This window comes from Lygodium microphyllum, chromosome 1 (genome assembly GCF_053477565.2).
Source record: "Lygodium microphyllum isolate KBCC chromosome 1, Lygodium_microphyllum_v1.1.10, whole genome shotgun sequence".
In the NCBI taxonomy this organism is placed as follows: Eukaryota; Viridiplantae; Streptophyta; class Polypodiopsida; order Schizaeales; family Lygodiaceae; genus Lygodium; species Lygodium microphyllum.
In genome coordinates this window covers 144,764,929-144,788,262 of record NC_141135.1, presented here as the reverse complement: position 1 = coordinate 144,788,262, position 23,334 = coordinate 144,764,929, and the positions used below count along the sequence as shown (strand labels likewise).

The 23,334-nt window shown below is 38.2% G+C and overlaps 1 pseudogene; it reads right to left on the bottom strand.

Annotated features, from left to right (window-relative positions):
- Window positions 1-265: 265 nt before the first annotated feature.
- Window positions 266-3,431, bottom strand: LOC148041777 (GDSL esterase/lipase APG-like; annotated as a pseudogene).
- Window positions 3,432-23,334: the final 19,903 nt, after the last annotated feature.

Sequence of the window (23,334 nt, the reverse complement as noted above, 5' to 3'; positions counted from 1 at the left end):
CAATCACAACCATGAAAAAGGCACTAAGTGTACATAGGCTGTCATGAGTAGAACCTTGCTAAGTGTGGGTATGCCACAAACATGGTAAACACTAGAGGCTGTCACAAAAAAATGCTAAGTGTGGGTACTAAAAAAATGGCTAACATCGAGGGGTTGTTACAAGGCCTTACTAAGTGTGTAGAGGCTGTTATGCATAGGCTTACATGAGGAGTTTTACAAGGCATATGCCAGGAGCATTAATGGCAAGTACATTCAATACAAAGTTCTAGTGAAAAGTAGAGACAAGGATTGACAAGCCCTTGTGATTTTCTTCATTAGATATGTCATGGTAGGCATAGTAGATATTCTTGTCTTTGTCTACTTCTTTGACGTAGTCCATTTTGCTTTCTTTGATGCTCTTTTTGTCTTCATGGTCTTCTTTTTCTTGGTCTTTTTCTTCATTATGGTCTTCATTGACTTTCCTTGCATTAATCTTCATGTCCTCCTCAAGCAAAGGTATCATTATCTTTGAGGCAGCAAAAATGACTTCAAACTCTTGCACTTTCTCCAAGGTAGCAAGCATGTATTTAAGTTCTTCAAATGAATACATTGATTGCTCTTTGGTGTAGGTAGCTTCATGTCCTCCATATTTGGAAGGGTGTTGGCAAGCATCAAACACCAAATTGTAGCTGTCAAGATAGACCAGATTGATTCTAGGGAGGGTGCTCTGCAAAGTGGAGATGAGAGACTACAACTTCATATTGGCATGTGTGGCCACTTGGTGGAGGAAGGCACACATGAGGCCTTTCGCTCGCTGAGCAATGCAGAGCTGCTGCCATGGAGGGCTATCTGGGATGGCACACATCCCAGTGGAGAAAATGAAACAACTGCAATCTTGCGAGCCCCTTCATTGTACAACTCCTGAAGGAAGGCAGTAATGAGGCTAGAGAGAAAATCAGTGTATTGAGTGATGTTGTAGAGAGATTGAAGCCTGGGATTGAGGTAGTAATTGCTAACATAATCATTTGAGCTTACATTCACCACATACAATGCATTCTCTAGTATAGACTTCACCTTGCTGCTACCCACAACACCACCTAGTTCCACCTTGTATTGCCTGAACCATTTCATTTGCATGGATATGGGTGCCACATTAAAAATTGAGCGATGTCCGATTGTAGAATCTTGATGCTACCGAGGCAAGGTTGACACCCCATGTGAGGTTCTCTCCCATTGCATTTGGATGAAGGTATGGCTTTATAGCAATGGCTAGCACAGGCTCCCATAGCAAAGCTATTTAGTCATGTGTGCATTATCAATGTAGCCATGCCATGTTGGTTTTGTTAGTAGTACTACTAGTATTAGTACTAGTTGGAGTGTGTGACTGCAACATCATAAGTGGTGCGACATTGACTAATGCAAGCCTGGAGGTTCATGATCAATAGGAGGGGTTTGGCTATTATAGATAAGAAGTTTGAGTGGAGATGGAAGTGGGAATGGAGCTGAATATGAAGTACTGAGCTCGAGTTGAGCTAGATGGAGGTGAAGTGGTGCTGGAGGAGCAATGCCATGCCTAACTAATACCATGTTAAAAATGTGTGGATCTAGAGCATGGCTATGGCGGATGGAACACAAAGAGAATGCTTATGATGACATAGACTGGAGAAACCAACTATTACTCAAGTGAATTAGGTTCTAGGATGGAAGCTTGGACTCATAAACACAATCTTGAGTATGACACAAACTATGACTGAAAGGAAAAAGTACAATAGTATTCCATCATTGAATGATAAGAAGGTACATCACTTTATAAGCTCATGATGGTTCCCTTTTTCTCCACTGTGCTTATGGGATTCAGTCATCCTGCATTTCAGGCATCCTTTCTAGCAAACTGCTTGTGTCTTGCCCTATTACTCCATACAAAGAGGCTGTCACATGGGTGTGATTGCATATTTCTCAACAACATTGAGGTGTCTTCTCATGTCAGATTGCAGAATTGATTTAATGTAAGACTCGATATTTAAAAAATTACCCATGCTCACTTATGTGATAGCTCAATCATTTAGTTCACAAAAATCAATCATTTAGCTTACAAAAATAACAAAAATATTAGTGTAAAAAATAAGTCATTTCGGCCCTCAACAAAGTATCCGAGTTTTACATGGCATAATGGCTTGCTGTGGTATAAAGGACATGTTTCTTTGATGCCTCAAACATACTTCAAGCATTACATTTTGCAAGAAATGCATACTTTACCTTTGGTGGGTCACCATGGGACTATTTAAGATCTTTGACACTATCCATAAGAGTTTGGAAAGGCATTTAGAGAGATGTTAAAGATTATGTCATGCAATGTCTTCCATGTCAACAAAATAAAGATTCCACACTTTTACCTAGTGGATTACTTCATCCATTACCTATTTGTTGAGAAAAATGGATTGATACATGCATGGATTTCATCACAAGTCTGTCAACAATGAAGTATGCTTAGAATAGTATTTATTTGTTTTTTATCAATTGACAAAATTTTCCCATTTCATCCCTACTAAAATCTAATGTACAACCAAAGAAGTGATTGATTAATTTATGGAGAGTGTGTTCAAGCTTCATGAAGTTCCATAAACATAATATTTGATTATAATACTAAATTTATGACCAAATTTTTTGTTCTGCGATAAAGGGTCACTTTAGTCTACTGAAAGGATCCTAGGACAATTTGGCCTAAAGAAGAGAATCCTACCATAGCCAACCAAGAATCTTGTGACCCCAAGTGATAAAACTCTACATTGTTTCTATTGCACGGAATTAGGTCATTTCAAAAGGGAATGTCCAAAGCACCCTAAACACCAATGCTCTGAGTGCCACAACATTGGACATAACTATGCCAATTGTCCCAACAGAACTCAAGGAGAACTTGAACTTACAAGGAATGAAGTTGTATAAGCTCTAGTGATCCAAAATACACCAGATACTTAGGAAAAACCTAGAAGATATCCATGATATGTAACTACATTAAACTCCTCTCTTGTAATCCAGAATCGGATCGATCTAATACAATAAGTTGTTGTTTCAAAAGATCTCATGCTTATGAGTGATTAGAGTAGTGCAATAGATGCATGGTGGGTCCTAACCCACAGACCTTAAGCCCCATTAATGCTTGTCTTCCCTAGTTTCTTCCGAGATGAGGACATCTCGAGTTCTCCAAGAGGGAGAGGATGTAATATTCTGCCCGCTCCCACATACGAAACCCCCTAACTTTAATAAAACTTAATCTAAATTTTTAACGCTAGTTGTTGGCAGAGGGAGGGGGAGCCCCAAAAACCAGACGACGTGGCAGAGGGTGGTGACAAGCACGAGGAGGATGTGAAGGTGATGATGACGATGGAGTGGACTACATGGCAGTAGCTCCACCCTGGCCGTGCTGCCCACGTGGAGGGGAGGGCCTCCATCATGCCTCGCCCATATTACCCCATGTGGAGGGGAGGAAGAAGAAGAAGAGGGAAAGAGAGAGAGAGAAGAAGAAGAAGAAGAAGAAGAAGAAGAAGAGGGAGAGAGAGAAAGGAGAAGAAGAGAGGAAGAAGAAGAAGAGGGGGAGAGAAAGAGGAAGAGAAGAAGAAGAGGGAGAGAGAGAGACGAGAAGAAGAGAAGGAGAAGAACAAGAAGAAGAGGGAGGGAGAGAGAGAAGAAGAAGAAGAAGAAGAAGAAGAAGAGAGAGAGAGGGGAGAAGAAGAAGACGAAGAGGAAGAGAGAGAGGAGAAGAAGAGGAAGAGGAAGAAGAAGAAGAGAGAGAGAGAGAGGAGAAGAAGAAGAATAAGAAGAGGGAGAGAGAGAGACGAGAAGAAGAGAAGGAGAAGAACAAGAAGAAGAGGGAGGGAGAGAGAGAAGAAGAAGAAGAAGAAGAAGAAGAAGAAGAAGAGAGAGAGAGAGGGGAGAAGAAGAAGACGAAGAGGAAGAGAGAGAGGAGAAGAAGAGGAAGAGGAAGAAGAAGAAGAGAGAGAGAGAGAGGAGAAGAAGAAGAATAAGAAGAGGAGGGAGAGAGAGATTCATAAGCTGAAAGGATAGCCCCTAAGCAAAAAATGTCGCGCGTGGATGGAAACCCCGCAACAAGCAACGAAGCCCTGGGTGAGGACATCACTGCCCATCCAACCGCAATACCGATCGTAAGTAACATATTTCTAGATTGATAAATTCTTACTTTGATTCCCACATGAGATGCATTAGACCCATGTTATGCCATACAAGAATAGGAAATTAAAAAGAATAAACTGCATCGCAAGTGTTCGAAGGATTGAATTTTCCAAATGCACTTGTCAAAAGAAGTCAATTGTATTTAGATACCATGCGATGAATTCATAAACAACATTTAAGGCTTCAAGCATGTCCTCGCAATAGTAGGTGTGTTTTCCTCTCTTTGAAAGTATATGTTGCAACTTGCATGCTTGAAGGATTGCATGGCAAATATCTTTGTCCAGAAAAGAATCGTTATCAAAGCTTTAGACCGTTGTCCAAGCTCTCGTTAATAGCTTATGTTTGATAGATGTTGTGCGTAGTTAACACAAACCGCGATCATAAGGGCTAAAACTGAGATGCCTTGAGATACATCCCATAGTTACGATGCTATCAATCCTATTTAGGGACTAGAATGGATACAAACAACTCTAGGCCTCAAAGGCAAATGAAGAGCTCAAGAGTTAGGAAACCCTAAGTCGATACTTTTGTACTCAAGAAGGTCCTAGCCGCATGCCTATTGTGAACCACTTTGTTCATGGTAAACCGTACCATTTAGGTAGTTCTGACAAAGAGGAACTACCATGTGAGTTGTAGAGTAGGACTTAGTTTAGTTTCCAAAGTACTTCTAAGGCACGCTCTATTCTCATGCATTGATCATATTGTGTAATGATCCATTGGATATGTAAAGAGAAATCTATGGGTTAGACCCTAAATACTTGGTGTTTGAGTTTTTACCAGCATGTTAGTTAGGATTTTCTATATCTATCAAGGTCACTATCAAAATTATTAGGTTAGGAAGAGGAACAAAGTTTTGATTTGTTCTCTCTAGGAACACACATCTTATCTTGAGCTGGGTCAAGACAATAATGTGTTTGCCATGCTTGGTATTGGGAGTATTGCCTTAATTTCTCTCCTAGGCTAGATATGCAAAATAAGCTCTCAATTTTCTTGTGTGTATTGTTTGTATGTAGTCTTTTTCTCACTATATTTTATCGACATTATGTTTATTATGTGTTCTTGGTATTTCTTTTTGCATCACCCTCCTTTTTTAGGTTGATGCATCAATAGATCACTTGCATGGAGGTTGATTAGTTTAGATCATCTAAGTTTCTCTAGGTAGTGTGTTTGATCCTAGGTTTCTATTGTAAATTGTATTGACTCCCTAGGTATTCTTACTCTCTTGGCTATCCTTTATTATCTTCTCTTGGTCTCTATTCATTTCGCCCCTCTACGTGTATCACAACACAATTACAACTTACAAACCTAGAGGCAAGGGGAGTACTTGCTTTTAAGTAAGATTCAAAACCATATTAGGTCATGAAGGTGTAGGCAAGTAGGGCCCATGGGTAACTTGCTTAAAAAGAAGAGGTCTCTACATCTTTGAGTCTTTTAGTGTGGTTACCTCTGGACTCAACTTAGTAATTGGACCTATAACTCAAAGTCTAGGTTGTGATGGGATGTCCAAGTATTAATCCTACTATGTTGTTTCTATCAATGAAGTGAGTTTGCAAGGGTTAGGTCTAATGGTAGTCGTAAGTACTAATTAGCTTTGATTGAGGTGTACCTACTAGGGATATGTCTAGCTACATGGGTAAGGGAAGAGCGTATGTGGGTGGATGAGTCTTGGAACCCAAGCGATTACTTGGTGAATGCCACTAGGTGCAAGTAGGGTTGTATCTTGGTGCTAAAGAATGGGACATACTAAGTGGTAAAGTACTTGTGTGTTATAGTGTAACAGACATAATCCAAGTAGGGTGCTATATAGGATTTACAAATGGAATACTTATTAGTTGTGATTTTGGTGTTTAAAGATTATGGATGAACCTACTAAATGGAGATGGTGAAATGAAACCTAAATTGAGAGTGAGGGTCTATGGTTGTGTGGGTGGACTTAGAAGAGGTAAAGTATTAGCCCAAGTGTTGATGTAGATTGTCCTATAGTGGTACCTAGGGTTGTATGTATGGCTAAGTGCCTTAGGGTTGAGTTCAAGTTGTTGGTCTTTAGTATGAGTTCTCTACCATCCAAAGGCAACTTGTTTCACCAACCTATGAATATATTTTCACTCTCTAGCCAAATGGTGACTATGTCTTCCATGCAAGGTTTTGAGAATTTATGGGTCTCTTAGTAGATGCTACATTCTTCTATCATTTTGGACGGTCCGATGAGTTCTTTGGAAACTCAAGGTAAGAGTTTCATTGAGGAATTATCTTTGCTTAGAATCCCTTGCCTAGTTGGGATGGCTGCATTAATGACTTAGGGTCACAACCTTCCTTCACTTTACAACTTCAACTACCAAGGTGGTTCAATGAGGTGTGCATGGGGGAAATAGAATTATAAGTGCTTTGATACTATAGGTTTGATTGAGTTACCTAGTGTAAAGAGTGGGATAGCATAGGAACTAGGGAAAATACTCGATCACATTGATGGGGTATAAAATGTGTGAAGGAAATCAGTTAGGGAATCCAAGAATTTGAATCAAACTAACTCTCTTTAACTTTCTCACAGCTTCCATGGTTTTCCTTCCTTCTTTCTCTCTCTCTCTCTCTCTCTCTCTCTCTCTCTCTCTCTCTCTCCTTCTCTAGTCTTTCTCTTTCTCTCTCCTTTTTGTAGTCTTATCTCTCTTTCCTTCTCTCTTCCCAATCCTCCTTTTTACATTTGTTATCAAAGCTGAAGGCTTTGGACCTTTCCCCCTTTCTCTTCTTTATATCTCATATCCTTTTCAAAGCACAAAACCCTACTTACTCAAGACAAAAGTATTGGTATAACAATGGAGAATCATAGGAGGTAGTAGTCTCCTACATGTAACTAGTAGCCTTTTTGGAAGACACTCAAGAGCTATGGTTGGAGCTAGAGATATATGTGGAGGTAATAATTCTACCTTATTAGTTTTTCACACTAAGTTTAATGCAAAATTTTAGGGGTTCTTGGTAAAGGAAGCCACCACACAAGTTAGAAAAGGCTAAAACCATTACTACTTTTTATTGAAGACTTTTTCTTTATTCTTCTTGCCAAGAGAAATCTTCATTACTCTTCTTGACCTTCACTCCCCATGGATTGGAGACCTCATAGAGCTATAACACCTTAAATGTAGCAGTCCATATGGGGCCCCTAGGATCAGCCTCTTGCAAATCATGTCACAGTTGGTGTTGAATATTCTACTCTACATTTTCTTCTCCCCCCCACTCAATCTCACTCCATCTTCTTTCTCCAAGCATGGGCATCCTTAATGGCCAACATCGAAGCCTTCTTTCCCCCTTCTTGCCATTTCTTGGTCTTGTAAGAATTGTGGAGAGAAAAGGGTATCCATAGACACATAGTCTCAAGCTTGAAAATCTTAAAGAGAGCTTCAATTCTCATCCCTAGTCCCTACCTATAGTTACTCTTGCTCAAGATTACTCAAGATTGCAGGCTTGGAGCTCAAGATTTAAGGAATTCCTAATTGCACCCATGAAATATTTGCATAAGCTTGCAAATATTCTTGAAGTCAAGCTTGAGCAAGGTTCAAGAGAGTCCCCTACTATAATGCATGACTCTAATGGTTGGAGATTGCAAGACATTGAAGGCATTTTGCTCCAATGGGCTAGTTTGAAAGAAGATTTGGGTCCCTTGATCTTGGAAGCTTAATCAAACTTCTTCAAGCATGGAAGAGGTATATCTTATGAATTCTAATCTCTCTCTTTTATCCATTTGATGAACCCATGCCAATTTCTTGAGAAACATTGAGAATTCAACTCTCTTTTACATTGGTCATTATCTTTTACATATAATGGATCAAATGATTGCATCCGTCCCCATTCAATCACTCATTGCATGCATAAATGGTTATGGATCAATCTAATCTCATGCCTTGAGTTGAAAATTGTAATCTGCCCCCATAACCACCCTTGCTTAGTGTGATCCTTGAGTAAATTGGGAATAAATTTGTAAAAGGGGTAAGTTAGTATCTAGTGAGTCACTGAGCTACTGAGGTAATCCCTTCCTCATCGCACTTTCCTTATTGCTATTGCATCTCATCGGAAAAAAAACACTCTCTTTTGATCATACTTAGATTGCATTCTATTTGATTAGCATAGTATGATACTACCATGTTTATTTGAGCTAAGAAAAAAGCTAATGCTAAGTGAGGTGGGAAGAAAAGAGTGAGATGACCCTCCCTTGCCACTAATGGCCCTTAAGGGGTTCACAAAGTGGCTTGAGGATGAACTTTGCACATAACTCAAGTCTCCAAGCCCAAAACTTGTTTGCATGTGTAAGTACATTCCATTTATCCATCTAGATTCCCCTTTATCCCATTTGGAGATGATTGAAAGTGAAAATTGGCTATATGCAAAAGTGTATCAAGAAAGGGTTGAATGTATGGTATTTCAGGTTCTTATAAGGGTTGCTAAGTAAATTGTAGGCAGTTGTAGACCATATATGGAGTTCATAGCATGCTCACATTGATATATATGTGACACAATGGATCTCACAATGGTTTCAGTATATAAAGAGGTCAAATCATGGAATTTTGGTCCAAGATAGGTAGTAAACAAGGTGCAAGGAATTTTGTACAATCACAAAAAAGTGGTTACGAAATTTTTTCTATTAATTGTTTGAGAGAGATCCTTGCGAAGAGGAAATTCTCCCCTTTGATTTGGACGAAAAATCTCCTCAATTAGATTTATGGACTAAAAGTTATTTCAGTTCTAGTGTAGGGAGATCCTATGGACTACATTAAAACAAACAAGGCACATATAGGAAAAGGGAAGGTCTAGGAGGAATTTCAAAGGGAAATAAGAGACTCCTAGGCATCTACAAATGAGCCTAGCTTTGCCCAAGAGTACCATGGAGAGATGCAAGAAGAGGTACTTGGCATGGATCCTTACATCATGTTAAATCATACCCTATGTCAACATGAAATTTTCCATTTTGAGAGATATAATGAGATGATATTTAAAATGGATAAAATGAGCGAGAAAATGGTAGACACTTTAGGAGCTTATGTTTCTTGTCACTCAACTAGCCATCACTCAGGTGCAACAGAAAGAAAGGAAGCCCACCCATTGGAGAATGTACATGGCCCCTGTAGAATATTATTGGGGCTAGGGATATCCCACTTAGCACTTATGAAGTCATGAGCCATTGCACATAAACAAAGAGCCTATTTTGAGCTCTCTTGTTGTAAATGCAGCCAACTCCCTAGTGAGACAATAGCCAATCCATTTATCTAGGAGCCCTTCAAATAATGGTGGTCTAAGTGGAAATTATTTGGCTATCATGGCCATCATGGCTTTAATGGGTAGCATGTCTTTTATCAGTAGCATGACATTAATATGTAGCATAGGCTACATGGCTTCAATGGGCATTATGGCATGTAGGCAACAAGGATTTAGTAGGCAGTAGGGCCCAAATGAGATCTATGCTAAGATCATTCTCACCAACTATAATGGGCAATCACCATCCCCATTTGACTTGGAAGATGTCACATGCCTGCCTAACAATTCCCAATTCCCTAGTAGCATGTTATAATGGTCCATCGGGGAACTATCCTAGATGGCTTTGCCCAACACTTGCAAGAATGCATAGCGTATGTCATCTAGGTTTCCTAGAGCCCAGTCCATAAGGGAAGGTACTGGCCATCCCCACGAGGATCAACCTACAAGATCGAGGTCCTAATTTGACAACTGAGGTCTCGATACATCAGCTTTCTCCATCAAAGGTGTCCTACAAGGCTTCTTGTCCGAATGGAGTGATCGTAGTTACCCTTGGTTCATGGAGTGCAATGCTTTTTTCTAGTAAACTGGTTAGGATTCAAGGAACCTTAAGGGAGTTCTGGCACAACTGCTGCATCTTTCCCCTTAGATAATTTCTTATCAAGGTTTTAAGACCTGGCCCTAGAGTAAGTCAACACTCGGCTCTACCTAATTTTTCCTAAATTAACATTTTGATCAATCTCTTGAGAGAAGCTCCCAACTTACTAGGACCACCCATCCATAGGACGGATCCATCAAGGATCTCGTCCACTCACTTCCCACAAATGGTTTTCTTTAGTTTTCTAATTACCTATCACATTAAGTTATGGCATATAAAAGCAGCTTCATTACTTAACCCATTATCACATGTTCCTTTGCGTAGTTTTACGGCACAACACAAAGACAAAGAAAACAATCTTTTAGTAAAATATATTTATTTATTTTTTCACAAAGTTATTTACAATGATTTTCCCCTTCAACCTACACAGAAGATAAACCTCCATTCACTGAAAAATCCCTTTTGTCTGCGCACAAGAAAAGAAACCCTCTAAGATTTATGTCCCTTCACTAGTACTGGGGACTCCCAAGATCCCATCCTAATTCGTGTGAGGGTCAGGCAGTTTCTAGGAGCGATCAAGAGATTTACAAGCCAAAGCCCCCCTAGCACTCTTGCCTCCTCTTGCCTAACGAATTCCTCATCGAGCGACCTCTTGCCATCGAGGCCAGTCCAAAGCTCCTCATGGTGGTGGTACAAAACAATCCCCCTTGGAGCAGGGTTCCATGTCTAGTCGTGGGGGAGGCATAGTGCAATCTTTCCTCTTATTATCCTGATTATATCTTTACAATCAGATCTAACTGTTGCAAGCACAATCAACCTTTCCTATGTAACCATCAATGCATGCACAAATAAAAAAGAGACAATAGCAAGTGTTTTTAGCATAGGAAGCAGCCCCACCCAAATCTAGGGTTTCTCTTTTAAGGTCCACATTATTCTTAGGGTTTTGCTTCCTACTTGCAACTCTTGTTTGGGATCCACAAGTTATTTTGCAAATGTGAAGTCTATTTTATCCTTATAAAAAATTTGGTAGTTTCATCCTAAAAGATAATATGGGCATTTATGCCTATGGCAGGTAATTCATGCACTATCCTACCCTACACGCTTAGCAGGATTTCAAATGCTTTTCCAAGTCTGTTTAGACTTTAGAATTTGTATCAACAAATTATTATCAATGCCCAATAAGTCATATATACTTTTGATATTTATTTAACTTACTGATACTAATAGTTTCAAGGTTGTCGAGTATTTCATAGTTGTTTTTGTTTCAACATTCTTGATATTTTAGGTTAGGTTTTCTCATTGATTCATACATGGACCAACTTAGGATATTGATGCTCTCGCGCTAATATAATCATTAATATTAACATTGCGTGTGTTTTCAGCAAGAGAATAATTTTTATTTTATTCTACTCATATTTTATTGTTTAATCGATGATGTATGACCATGCTGAACTTTCAACATTATCTAGAGAGATCAATTTTCATTTAGATATGTCCTAAGTGCAATGCTCATTGTTTTTTTGAAAACTTTATTCTAGGCAATGCAAAAATCATAAGTACAATTTTTATTTCATCTTTCAGACATCAAATTATATCAATACACATCTAATTTATGCACTTTCAGTATATGCTTTTCTATACATTTTTTCATTGATTATTTCATGATATTATCTAAATGATTTTCTATAAATTATTATAAAATTTATATGCATCTATTTATCATTAGTAAAATGAAATAGACATAGTCTCTTTTAGAAAAAATTTGTAAAATATTTCATTTCCTAATAATGTCTACAATTTTTTTTAACTTTTGATCACATGCGTCATTAATGTAATAATAATAAATCTCACAAAATAAACCATAATTAAGATATTTTCTTAATGATAGGCATATAATCCTTTTCCAAGTAAAAGAGTCTTTTCATTGAATAGCTAATTATTATATTACTTAGGTTATTTTCCTAAGCTGCAATTCATATGCATTTTCTTTAGAATGTGTTTATAATCGTTTAAAGCGAAATATAGCGATAAGCTTATAAAACATTAATTTTTTCCAAACCAACGAGATGTTATCTCTCTCAGGTTTACTGTAACGGCGGGGGTTTCGTCAATTCCTAACTAAGTCATTTTCTCCATCAGTTGCATTCCTTGCTTCCCTTGCTTCAAATAGGCATTATGAATTTCTGCGACCTCGTAGAGCCATTGGATGTCAAGTGAAATTGACGTGGTAGTTCAGGGAGAGATGTTGGTCATCCAGTAAATTTTCACTAGTGTTTTGCTTAACGGTATGGTCGTATGGGGCGAAGGTGTAATGGGGATAAAGAAAATGAAAATGAGATAGAAGTTTAGCAAGAGGGGATCAAAATGGCATTTGTCCCTGACGTTTGAAAATGCCTATCTCTCTCCCACACTCTCTTACTCTCTAATTTCCACAATATGATGGCCTATTAATCTCTCTCTCTCTCTCTCTCTCTCTCTCTCTCTCTCTCTCTCTCTCTCTCTCTCTCTCTCTCTGTGTTGACATGAGGAGGGGGTATTTTTCTCTTTCAAGCTTCAAAGCTTCAATGGATAAGAGAAGTAGAGAATTTTTTCCAGCAACAACAGGAAGTTTTCATTCTTGCCTTTTTTTGTGAAGGAGAGGGGGTGTATTTATAGGCATGAGGGGGAGCACACAATCGACTCATTCTTTTGGCTACTTGTCAACAACCAATTGAGCTTTATTAAAAATGCATTTTGATTGCCTACATATTGGATGGTGGCATGGGGATGATTTTTTAATGCTTTCTTTCCCTCCAAGTGTAAAAAACATTATGTATTTTGGCCTATTTTTTCAAAAACGTCTTTTTTTCCTCAAAATGACTTCATCTGATGGTTTTTGGTCAAGTTGCTTCATGACTTATCTAGTACATAAAGTCATGTCATACTCTTTGATACTTAACTTACTCAATATCATGCTCATTCTTATGTGTTCTTCATCTTATTGATTGAGGCTTTTGTGATTTGTCTTGCGGTTACAAAATCAATGTGCTCCTTTTGATGCATTAAATGAAATCGAGAATGCCAAATCAAATATAATGCGGAAAAATTTATGATCAAGCTGTCATAATATTATTTACGAGGCATCTTTGCTTTTCGTTGGCTAGGAACATTGAGGCGTCTTCTCGTGTCGGATTGTAGAATTGATTTAAATGCAAGACTTGATATTAGGAAAATTACATGCAATCGCTTATGTGATAGCTCAACGAGTAATTTTTAAAAAGCCTCAAGCCCGAATTCATTTCTTGATATGAAGTGTTGTGGTGGGAATATTACAGAAGAATGGATCTCTAATCTAGAGTCTTACTTTAATATTTACTCACATCACGATGATCAAAATATTCTCTTTACTTCTCTTTATTTAGAGGGATTTTCTCACACCTAATGGTGTTACATAAGGTAGGAAAATAAAAAATTCATTGATAGAAAGAAATTTAAAATGCAAACAGTGCAAGTATTTGTGTCCCTAGTGAAAAAGAGTAGTTGGCAAGGTAGCATACCTACTTGACTAATGGAACCTCATAATGAGAGAATATACAAGTTAGTTTATGAGCTTGACAATACATATTAAAAGTGTTAGTGATGATATCAAGCTACATAAGTATATCTATGGGTTAGAACCAAGCCTCTCTATTTATGTGATGGCTCAAAAACCACCCACCTTTCTTGATGCAATAGAACTGACTTAAAGATATGCATGTAAAGTAACACAAGCATGATAGTTTATATTAAGGTTTTGGATAGCAAAGAGCTCCCATAAGGCATGGTCAATATGGAGGGATTTATAGAGGAAATAGCATGCCCATCATCAGCCCCAAAACCCCTACTTATCCCATCTTTAATACTAAAATAAAAAAAGGAACGTTTGGGACAACATTCATCCTAAGAGGAGACAATAAGTATGCTAAAAATAGGCCAAGAATGGAATTACAACTATCTCCTCAAAGTACAACTAACTAAAGGTGATGAAAAAATCTGTACTCAAATATTTATACTCTCAAGTACCCCTATGTTTGGCTAAGAATTATGTGCATTTGTGGATTTGATTGCACTATAAATGGATCCCATTGATGTTGTCTTGGGCTATGATTGGTTGAAACACTTGGGCAAGAATGTTATGGACTTCTCTCAACTATATATGGAGTTTTTCATAGAGGGGTATCTCACATGCTTTAGAGGGAGTTCGTAATAATGTAGATTTTCATCTTATCATAGCTAACCAACTTAAGAGAGAATTTAAGAAATGCTCATAGATCTTTGCTCTATACTTTAATAAAAAAAGGCGCATATCAATCCTCATAATTGGCCAAATTCACCATTGAAAACTTTTTTAGAGGAGTACAAGGATTTGTTTTAGATGCCTACTACAACCCTTCCTCTTAAGAGGTAGGTGGATCACCCCATTGAATTAGAGGCCCATTCTAAACTTATGAATAAGATACATTACAGGATCTCAAAATGTAAGCATGAAGAAGTTGCAAAGTAGCTTAAAGAGTTTCAAGAGATGGGGTTTATTGAGCCATGTTTTTCTCCTTATGTATCCTAGTTCTATTAGTCAAGAAAAAAGGGATGGTTCTTTGTGTTGACGACAAAGATCTCAATAAAATCACGGTTAAGAATAGGTACCCCATTCCCAAGATTGATGACTTGCTTGTGATGAGCTAAATGGGGAAAAGTACTTTATCAAATCATATTTGAGATTTGGCTATCATCACATTTGCAGGAGATAGGGTAATGAGGTAAAGACAACATTCAAGATTGATTGTGGACTTTACCATTTCTTTGTGATACATTTGGCTTGATGAATGGTCGAGCCACTTTTCAGAGCATCATGAATAAAAATTTACACTCTTTTCTTTTTAAGTTTGTGCTTGTATTCTTTGATGATATTCTTATTTATAGCAAGGCATTGGAAGTGCACTTATCACATACTAGAAGTGTATTCGACATATTGAGAGAGCATAGATTGTCTACTAATGAGAGCAAGTGTGTATTCATGCAAACATCATTGGAGTATTTGGGCCACATTGTGAGTGAAAGTGGAATATAGTTTGACCCTAAAGAGGTGCAATGTGTAAAGGATTAACCCACACCATCAAATACCACTCTCTTACTCGATTTCTTGGTCTCTCATCATTTTATTGGAGATTTATCAAGCATTTTGCAACCACTTTCTTGCATGGTTTTCTTGGTCTCTCATCATTTTATCATAGATTTATCAAGCATTATGCAATCATTGTAGCACCCTTGATAGATAAATTGAAGAAATAAGCATTTATTAGGGGTACCATAGCTAATTGGAGCATGTCAACCCTCATCCTAGTATGCCATGACTTCTCAAAGTATTTTACCATCTAGTGTGATGCTAGTGGAAGGGATATATGTATTTTTTAATTATAGGAGCATAGTGTAATCGCATTTGATAGTTGCAAGCTTGATGAAAAGAAAATAAAAATGAATATCTTAGGCATCCTTCATGCCATTAAAAAGTGGCATCATTATCTCTATGGTAACTAGAGTAAAGAGTGACCATTGAGTCCTCAAGTACTTCCTAAATTAGTCTACTTTGACTCCTAAGTAGAGGATATAGGTGGCAACCTTGCAAAATTATGATTTTGACGTCTCTCACATGTAAAAGAGCTAGTTACTCATGTCCAAGAAACACATAAAATGAACAAGAAAACATGACTAAAGCCATGATCAAGGCAACCATAGCTATAACTCAAATTTTATGAGATTAATACATAATGCTAAAATTTAATAAACAGCAAGGTGCTCACCCCTTGCAATGGTGGTGAAAGGTACTCACCCCTTATAATAGTAGGAGGTCCAAGAAAGGAGTCCTCAAGAAGGAGATTTTATCAATGACGAAAAGATTATGGACATGTGATTTTTGACAACTTTATATACCCCCCTATCCCCCCCCCCCTTAACACTAAGTCTTATGCTTTATTACAAGCCTTTTCGGCCTAAAGAAGCTTTGTCATCAAAGCTTGGAATTGAAATTAAATTTATAAAAGGGATATACAAAAAGCTTGTGTTGAGGAAATGGATTCATGCAAATAGATAAATCCATAAGCCAAAGAATATTACATATAAAACATAATGCTAAAGAAGTGAAATAGGTACAAGTATTGAAATTATCCAAATAGGGTAACCAATAGGAAAATTACCATAACTTTGTATGGAAATGTCCAAATCCATCAAATGATATATCATTAGAAAATAGACATCAACTAGAATCTACTCCATCTATCAAAGTGCCATTTTGACCAAGTTAGGCCAATTAATTTCGTTGAAAAATTTCAATACAACAAGATGTTCTATTTAGAAATTCATTGTTCTTCATGTAAAAGCCATGGAAAAGTATCCAGATAAGAGGATGACTATCAATAGACTCTTCAAAAGGAAAACCTCACCATTTAATAAGATATTCTAGTAATGTTCAGTTCCTCGAGACTTTTTGTGACTTACCAAAATGACTATTTCTAACTCGTAAATGATAAGTCCATCTTCATTCATTAAAGGCAACTATTCAAAAACTGTAATGGCTCGGTCCACACACTTCTTTAATTGAGAAACATGAAAGACATAATGAATGAACATAGAAGAAGAAAATTCAATCTTATAAGTAAGCTCTCTCACTAACACTTGAGGATTTGGTAAGGACCATAAAATTGATGAGCAAGTGTATTGTTGCCTCCCTTCAAACAAGCATACTTAGACTTGGATACTTTGAGAAAAACCCAATCACCCTCATCAAAATTCTAATGTCCTTTGTTTCTCATTAGCATAAGCTTTCGTAATATCTTGAGCTTTGCAAATATTTTCTTTACATTGACTTATCAAAGCTTCCATATTCTCAAGTTTTGGCCTTAGCTTGTGTAATGTGCCCGCCTATCAACTATCCAAGTACGTTTTAGCGGTCCATCAAGAAACAATTCTAGGCGTCATTGCCCGGCACTCCCATGGAATGTTTTGGGGTTTGTCGCCTAGGGTTTCCCGAGTTCACCTCGCAACGGAACGTCCACAACCGAACCCACTAGGATCGACGTGAAATTTGGGTTCCTAGTAGATGAGGTCTCCTGACAGCATCCTAGCATTGAGTTTTGGACATCCTAATTTATGTAGAGATACCCAATCTGAAGCAGATTCTTACCGCACTTGGTTCAAAGAGAATGGGAAATGAGAGGGATGGGTCGCTCAACCTCTCTACCCATAGGGCATAGTCCCATTCCAGTCCCCTAAAACAGCATGAATTGGGTTCTAACTTAACAATACCTAAAGTCAGCCGGCGATAAATCCTTGTGAGAAGCCTCCCAGTTCTCTAGGACCACCCTGCCAAAGGATGGACTCGTCGAGGATTCCGTCCATCCACTTCCCTTGATAGCTTTAGTTTTCTAATTAGGTCCTATCACATTTATGTGTGACATTTACAATTAGCTTCATTAATTAAGCCTTTTAGGGCACAGGGTTCGTTCATGTAATTTATAACACAGACATGAAAACAAAATAAGCAGTCCTTTTGACAAACAAGTTCCTTAACTTATCTTCAAGTTAATCTTTGTCTCCTGCCCATATAGGAGAATTATGTATCTCTTCTGTCCAATGGAAGTACCTGATCCAAATCACATGGCACTAAAATTTCCATCATTTATCTAAAATAGGATCTTTCAATGCCCTAGACATTGGGCTCATGGCAGTCTACAACTCCATTTCGGACTTGGCAAATTGACCAAGTAACCTAGGAGCGAGACACAGTTTTCGTGGTTGGCCTTTGCACCACTCGACCTTCGGCCCATGAATCGAGCAGTGCCCTCACGAGGTAATCTGCGGTGCGATCTTGGAGGTGATCATCTTGTGTAAATAACCTTCCTTAATTAACTAGTTACAAATCAAACATAATCAAGGCAATTAGACTAATATCATCTTCTAGGGAAACATTCCTTTGTTCCCATGGCAACTTGTCATTACAGACCCCCTGCCATACATTTGCCATTAACATAAGCCTTGGAATATTTATTTAAATCACAATGCAACAATCAATTGATTGAAATAAAAACATTTAGGGTGTTGTTCAATCAACTAACAAAACTAATTGTATTTTTTCCAAATAATACAAGAATAGACACGATAATAATTACATCGCATATTCGCTCTCCTCCTTGAGATCAAAGAGCGATTCTATGCAAAGTTTACTTAATACTTGTATGCACAATTCTTAATGCCATTCTTTTTACGATTATGCTATTCATAACCCTTGGTCGATTGTTCTATCAACGAACAAGCCATACGCAACTAATTGCAATTAACTTCCCTTAATACATGTGCTTTGCAAATTCCATCTTTCAAATATTTGAGAATAGGCTCATCCCTTCCCATGACCTATTCTTGTATATCATAGCATGGGCCTAATGTATCTCATGTGAGAATCAAAGCAAGCATCTATCAATTCAAAAATACATTACTTACGACGGGAACCGCAGTTGGATTGACAGTGATGCCTTCGCCCGAAGCTTCATTGCTGGTTGTACGATTGCCATCCGTACATGACATTCTTCGCTTAGAGGCCATCATCCGCAAGTAGACTCAAGAGATTAAGAAGGCAGAATAGATTCAAGATGGGAGAGTGTAAGATAAGATGGCTAAGTTGAGGATCAAGATAGAGGGAATTGAGCTATCTCTCTTCCTTGCAGCCTCTCAGGGTGGCTATTCTCTCTCTCTCTCTCTCTCTCTCTCTCTCTCTCTCTCTCTCTCTCTCTCTCTCTCAATATCTTGGAGGGATACCCTTCTCTCTACCTCTCTCTCGGGGTATCCTTATGCTCCCTTGTGCCTCCCCATGTTATAATGAATTAGAGAGAAGGGGATGTAGTTGAGAACAAGAGTGGAGGGGCTCTTGAAAGAATCAGTGATCTGATGCTCAGATCATAAATCTGATGGTTTCATTGGCTCCAAAAGGGGGATAAAACTCCAAGACACTTGTTTGGAAAGCTCTTAATTCACTCCTTCTTTTCTCCGTTCGAAGTGTTCTTTTCTGTCTATAGACTGCGATCGCAGCGCACGTGATTTCGCCAAAACAATCGCTTTTTTTAAATTTTTTCATTTGATAAAATCTCCAAAACTAACTAAAACATCACTTGTATTTTATTTTAAATGACATCCAATTCTATCTTTTTAGGAAAATATCTAAAATATGCTAGTTTTGTCCAAAATCTAATATTTTTGGACCATCCATACTATACATATTAATACTAGTGATTAATATGGCTCATAAGTCTCGTTTACATTGTAACTTCTGTGAAGGGTAGCTATGGTCCTTGTCAATCCGAGAAAAATATTGGATTTACGACTCTCAATTTTTTTAAAATATATATTTTTAATAAAAATCATTAATTATTAACATTAGTTAGTTTTTACCTTAGTTAGTCTTCAATTTGTAAACTTACTAACTTATTAATTGACTGACTAACTTTCAAACTAGGCAACTTTTTTTATTGTGTGGAAATATTACATTCTCCTCTCCTTAGAGAAATCAAGATGTCCTCATCTCAAGTGAAATTGGGGAGAAGACAAGCATTAATGGGGCTTAGGGTCTGTGGGTTAGGACCCACCATGCGTCTATTGCACTACTCTTAATGTTTAAGGTAGTGCAACTCATATTATTACAAGAGTAGGATTTATTCCCAATATAAGTTGTGTTACATGTCAATTAAGCTTCTAGGATTTTTAGTCATCCTGATAAGATGTAGTGGGCTCTAGGTCTTCTTCTTCATCTGATTCCTCTATATATCCATAGATTGCACCTATGTAGCTTCATTTTCTTGGAGGCTCAATGTCTTCTGGACTTAGATCAGGGCAGTCTGCTTGGATGTGTCCTAGCTCATTACAATGGAAGCATTAACGGTAGGGACATCTGCTATACGGATGCACCCTATCTCTCCGCATGTGTGGCATCTCTTACCATGATCTCGGGGGTCATTTTTGCTACAATTGCCCAATTTAAGTTCTTGGACAATTGGATTTGCTTGGAGTAATGCATCTTGCAAGTTCGTTGGATGCATTGCTTCAAGACGGTGGTTCAGAGGAGTGTTTAGACCATGGCAAAACTTGGATACTTGCTGTGCAATATCCATAGGTGGTGCATATTTTAGTAGGGTTACAAACTTTGAGTAGTAAGCTTCCAGAGTTAATTCCAACTGCTTGAGCTTGAAGAATTTATTCATCTTCAAATTCTGGTAGGTTGGCGCTTCGAAGATATTGTCCATGTATAGTATCTTTTAGTTAAGCCCAAGTGACAACGACTTCAGAAATACCTTGATCTTTGCACTATTGCTTCCACCATAACCTAGCTTGGCCAACTAGCTTAAGTTTGGCTATCATTTCTTGATTCATGGAGGTAGTTCCTAAAGCAGAGAAATAGTCTTCCATCAACTCAATCCATGTCTCTACCTCTAATGTGATGTCTAACCCTTCTCCATCAAACTCGAGTGCCTTAATTTGCTTAAGAAGGAATTTCTTCTCTTGCATGTCAGCATTCGTGGGTGTAGAAGGTGCCTAACAATCAAGTCATACCATTTAGGTTATTCTGTTTAGGATATTTCTATGAACCATAAATTAATCAATCATACATCATTACAAAGTTTCGCTCTGATACCAACTGTAACGTGCCCGCCTATCAGCTATCTAAGCACATTTTAGCGGTCTATCGAGAAACGATTCTAGGCGTTGCTGCCCGACACTCCCATGGAATTTTTTGGGGTTTGTCACCTAGGGTTTCCCAAGTGCGCCTCGCAACAGAACGTTCACGGCTAAACCCACAAGGATAGACCTAAAATTTGGGTTCCTAGTAGATGAGGTCTCTTGACAGCATCCTAGAATCTGGTTTTGGACATTCTACTTTACACAGAGATACCCAATTCGAAGCAGATCCATACCGCACTTGGTTCAAAGAGAACGGGAAATGAGAGGGATGCATTGCTCAACCTCTCTACCTGTAGGGCATAATCCCATTCCTATCCCCTAAAATAGCCTAGAATTGTTTCTCGATGGACCACTAAAACGTGCTTGGACAGCCGATAGGTGGGCACATTATAGCTTGTAAGTTTACATGATCATGGAAAAGAGCAAAAGATATAGGCACTTTACACTCATAGAGTGCTTCAAAATGTAACATGCCAATACTCATACAATGAGTGTTATTATAACAAAATTCAACTAAATTAACCATTGATCCCAAGAAGTTTGAGTATCATAGCAAAAAATGGTAAAGATAAGCTTCCAACCATTTATTGGCATTGCTTTGTTTATCCATCTATTTAGGGAAGATAGGCCACACTAAGAGACAACTTCGTAAATTAGACTTTATTTAGTAGTGTAAGAAAGCAATCAACCATGGAATGAAATCTAACTAAAATTGAAAATTAACTAAGCAGCAACAAAGAATTAACAAGTCTATTGCACCAAGACATCCTCATCATGTATTAATGGTTGGGGATTCAAGAATACATGACAGCCATGGGTGAGTGCTTCATAGGCTAAGAAGAAGCTAACTTCAAGAAGATGGAAAAGCCAAGATTATTGAATGATCAAAAGATGTCTTGCCTTTGGCCTCTAGTCCCTTTTGTTCTAACCCTCTTTCCAAACTTAAGGGCTGTTCCCACATGTACACGTAGGCTAGGGCTGAATTTACAAAGGCTGGAATTAATCCAAGGTGCAAATATTAATGTTGTATTTTCCTTCATGACAAACCATCCCGTCCTGAAGATGGTTTTGTCCTCAAAACCAATAAGTAATGGACTAAATCCAAGTCAAGGATGATAGTAATCATGCCCATTCATCTTCCAAGTGATAAGAAAGCACTGTCCATGAAAAGAAGAATGCCAAACTGTGAGAAAACTGGCTGCTGTCCAAACAGGGCTGATTCACTAAAATTGCCATAACTTTTGATATATTGGTCCAAATGAGGCGTATGAGGTGTAAAAACGAAGTATACACTCCCAAGCATCACCCCATAACATCAAAATCAAATTCTAATGAAGTCAGGACAATTTTATTGTCTAGAGAAATTTCATACAGCAAGCTGTCTCTGCACAGTCACTGCATACTGCATCATACATCATCCTGTAATTGTTTCCACCCTTTAATGAAGCATAATGCGTCTTGGGTACTTTGAGAAATACCCAATCTCCAACCTTGAAGTCTAAATGTCTTCTTTTCTCGTCTGCATAGACCTTCATTACCTCTTGTGCTTTCCTTATGCTGTCCTTGCATTGCCTCATGAGCAACTCCATTCTTTCCAACTCTTCCTTTGCTTGTGGGTTGATGTCTTCATGGAATAAAACTGATGGAAGTTGGACTTTATACCCATAAAGAGCTTCAAACGGAGACATCCCAATTCTCATGTGGTGCGTGCTATTATAGCAAAATTTAGCAAGGTGGATCCAACGATCCCATGAAGCTTGTGTGTCATGACAATAATGCCTAAGGTACACTTCCACCCAATGATTGACTCTCTCCGTTTGCCCATCAGTCTGAGGGTGATAGGCCGTGCTAGGAGTGAGGAAAGTACCCATAGATGAGAATAGACTTTTCCAAAAGTTGCCCATAAACTTCGAATCACGGTCTGATACTATTCTCATAGGCATTCCATGTAGTTTGAACACACCTTCCATAAATTGCTCGGCGACTTGCCTTGCTGAAAATTGGACTTTAGTTGGGATAAAGTGGGCTGATTTGGTCAAGCTATCAACTACCACATAGATACTGTTCAATCCATGACTGGTAGTAGGCAATCCCGTTATGAAATCCATGGAAATATCTGTCCATTTGCCCGTAGGTATGGGTAAAGGCTGAAGTAAGCCGGCTGGTAATAGAGTGGAATCCTTATTTTGCTGACACTCCAAGCACTGAGATACATACTCTTTAACATCTTTCCATAGACCTTTCCAATAGAAGCTTTGATGAACTCTATCAAACGTCTTGACAAGGCCCAAGTGACCAGCCATTGGCGATGAATGCATCTCTTGAAGCACCTTCAGCTTGAATTTACTGCTGGGAATCAAGTACACTTTACCCTTAAACCATAAGAGGCCATTATGCACTTTAAAATTAGGAAATTCAGCATCACACCCTTGCTGTAATTTCTGTAAAATATGGGCAGCATGCTCATCAAGCATATATTCCTCTTGAATGTCTTCAATCCAATCCTTATAGATGGTAGATACAGTAGATAGACTGCATGCCCACATTCTTGATAATGCATCAGCCACCACATTATCCTTGCCAACCATGTATGATAT